The 3,331-nt window shown below is 45.4% G+C and overlaps 1 non-coding gene across 1 annotated transcript; it reads left to right on the top strand.

The window, feature by feature from the left end:
• The first annotated feature begins 1,152 nt into the window (after positions 1 to 1,152).
• On the top strand, positions 1,153 to 1,311 carry LOC130030912 (U1 spliceosomal RNA). Its single transcript, XR_008793572.1, has one exon. It is a non-coding gene; the product is annotated as a U1 spliceosomal RNA (small nuclear RNA).
• The last annotated feature ends 2,020 nt before the right edge of the window (positions 1,312 to 3,331 follow it).

The raw sequence follows: 3,331 nt of genomic DNA, 5'->3' as shown, positions 1-3,331 counted from the left end.
TAACATTCATTGATTTAAAGAAGGCCTTTGATTCTGTTGAGACGGAAGCGGTCATGGAAGCCCTAGCTAATCAGGGCATTCAAACTCAATACATTCAGGATCCTCTGTGAGCTGTATTATGGATTCACTACCAGGATCTCACCATTCTACAGGGAAGTGATCATTGATGTCAAGAGAAGGGTTTGGCAGGGTGATACCATTTCACCGAAACTCTTCAGTCCCACCCTCGAGAACGTCATGTGATGACTGGAATGGGAAGGAATGGGAGTGAAGATAGATGGTCAGCAACTATACCACCTCCACTTTGCTGATTTCAATTATCTTCTCAATAAATTTTTCAGGTAAGGCTTTGAGAAAAGGGGCTGGAGTGATAGCACAGCAGGTAGGGAGTTTGCCTTGCATGTGGCTGAGCTGGGTTTGATTCCCAGCATCCCATACGGTCTCCCAAGCACTGCCAGGAGTAATTCCTGAGTGCAGAACCAGGAGTAACCCCTGTGAGTTGCTGGGTGTGACCCAAAAGGAAAAGAAAAGACCTTGAGAAAAGATTGTCAAATATTCTGCGATGTGTGTCAGATCCCAAAGAACAACCCACTAATAGGTATTGTCGCTGTCTTGACATGAGGTAGGTTTGCAGGAGTGGGACTCTCCATCCCCCGGAGTGGGAAGCATGATGAATGGATTAAGTTTTCTTTTCCCATTTCTCTGTTGACAGAAAAGCAAAAACAAACAAAAATCATTAATTGCAAAAATGCCTACAAAAATGAGTAATGCAATGAGTTTCTTACGAAACACAAGTGTTTCATGAGAAAGACTATAGAAGGCCTGAGAGATACAGCCAGCTGAGCACATGGTTGGTATGCTGAAGGCCTGTTTGGATCCCCAGTGCCAGTGGGTCCCCTGGCACCACCAAGAGTGACCCTAGAGTACAGAGCCAAGGAGTAGCTCCTGAGCACTGCTGGGTGTGACCAAAAACAAAAAGAAGGCAAAGAAAGACTATTTAAGTCTAACTCTGAAATTGACAGCTTACATAATCACTATAATGCAGCATACGACACATGACAGATGTTGAGTAAAATTGATCAGTTAATGCATCTAGAGAATGGATATGTTTGATTGTTCTAGGGAAGCAAACAAACAAAAAAATAGGCTTTAATACTTAATTGGCTGGGGGAATCCATGGTCACGAAGGGGATGTTCCCAGGGCAAAGCTTATCCATTCCACTCTGGAGGTGCTGACTGCTGCACTTCCTCAAAGGTGGGAAAATAGGCAGCAGAGTTTGTAGTAGGGGACTGTGTTCATGCTCTCCTCTGAAGGAAAATGAAAGACCTTTATGTAAGTTTCAATCGTATATGAGTCATAATGCCATTTGGAAATACATATGAGTCTAGACAGAAGATGGAATATATACATAAAAAAAAGTCCAAGAAAGAAAAGATAATGAGATACCACATCATGTCAATAGTAAGGGGTAGAATAGTACAAATTTTAAATGCACAAAAATATGAAATAATTCAGTGACTGTCACAAAGCAAATCACAGGGGGATTTTAAAAAGAGGAAGCAGGGGCTGGAACGATAGCACAGTGGTTAGGGCGTTTGCTTTGCACGCGGCTGACCCGGGTTTGATCCCCAGCATCCCATATGGTCCCCTGAGCACCGCCAGGAGTAATTCTTGAGTGCATGAGCCAGGAGTAACCCCAGTGCATCGTCGGGTGTGACCCAAAAAGCAAAAAAAAAGGGGGGGGGAAGCAGAGGTTGGTTTGACAATACAGCAGCTAGGGCATTTGCCCTGCATTATTGCCAACCGGGTTCAATCCCCACCACCTCATATGTCCTCCCTAGCACCACCAGGAGTAATTCCTGATTGCAGAGCCAGGAGTAACCCTGAGCCAGGTGAGGTTCCCCACCACCACCACCACACACACACTCTCACACACACACACACACACACACACACACACACACACACACAGAAAGAGGAAGCAAGGAAAAATATTTGAATTGGTAAATATAATCCCAATTAGATATGAAAAAAGTTTGCATAAATGATGTGTTCATAAACAAACTATTTATGAAGTCAGATCTAGGAATACAATCCTGTTGGCTGAGAGGAGTCAAAATACAAACCCTTGTTCAGATGCGTTTCACTTTTGGCTGCTGGGCTGAGGTTCTCATAGTGAGGAAGGAATCCTGCCACTGTTCAACTTTTTCTGGATTCAGGGGGATGCTCTTATTTCCCACCTGCCCCAGGTTGTAGTACATCCTTTTTTTCACCCCCTTTTTTATTGATTCACACCATGAGATACAGTACAAAACTTGAGTTTCGATCATACAATCATCAAACACCCATCTATTCACCAGTGCACATTTTCACATTTTTCACTACCAAAATCCCCAGTATCCTCCCCAACCCCGCATTCCACTCCTTCCCCTGCCTGTGTGACCGACAATTTGCACAATACTCTCTCTATGGTTACATTCGATATTTCGACACCAGTCCCACCACCACTCAAACCTGCTGAAAATGCAATGCTAAACAATTTGTTTTGTATTGCTTGTCATGGATAAAATATAATGTGGCACGGACGCGCACTCTGAGAGCTCTAAAATTTTAATAATTAGCGTCTGGAGAGATCTCTTCAGGGAGCTACTTGGTTCCGAGACTCGTGTGTGTCTCCGGATCATGACCATATGGGAGCTTAAGTAGCCAGTGGCCGATTGTGGGCTTCGTCTCAGAGTCCCATCGGCCAAGGGAAGGAGAAGGGCGGATCCTCCCCTGTCCCATGAGGCCTGGCATTTCCCACCACTGCCACCATGTACCTGTAATTTTTGTTGAGTTCTAGAAGATGGCAGCCGCCAGGATTCCTAGGGGGTGGGGGAAGGGACAGCACCTGCTCCCATCTGGAGTGGCCCCGTGAAAGTGGCCTATTGCAAGGTCTGGAGGCATCTCTGCAGCCAGTTGCTCGCTTCCGAGATTCATGTGTGTGTCCCGTAGTACACCTTTTTGTACTTTTTTTTTACTTTTTTTGTACTTTTTTTTTTACTGTGGGAGCCACTCTTGTGGTACAAGTGGCCAGACCCACTCCTGAAGGCCCTAGGGCCACCCCAGGCAAAGCTGGGAACCCCAGCAGTGTTGGGGCCTCGCCCCAAGTCAGGCATGCACCTCACCCCTTGAGTCACACCCCCAGACCCCTGTTTGTGCCTTTGTAGGTGAAATTTTTTTTAACAGTTGTGTGTTTCCTTTTGATAGCTATGCACTTGAATACTTCCCTGTCTCCCTTGCTGGCCTTTTAGGATCTTGTAAATAGGTACAATGTGTTTCTCAGGCTTC

The sequence above is a fragment of the Sorex fumeus genome, unplaced genomic scaffold, assembly GCF_029834395.1.
Source record: "Sorex fumeus unplaced genomic scaffold, SorFum_2.1 ptg000044l, whole genome shotgun sequence".
NCBI lineage: Eukaryota > Metazoa > Chordata > Mammalia > Eulipotyphla > Soricidae > Sorex > Sorex fumeus.
The sequence above is the reverse complement of the archived record's forward strand: the minus strand, read 5'-3'. Positions and strand labels throughout refer to the sequence as shown.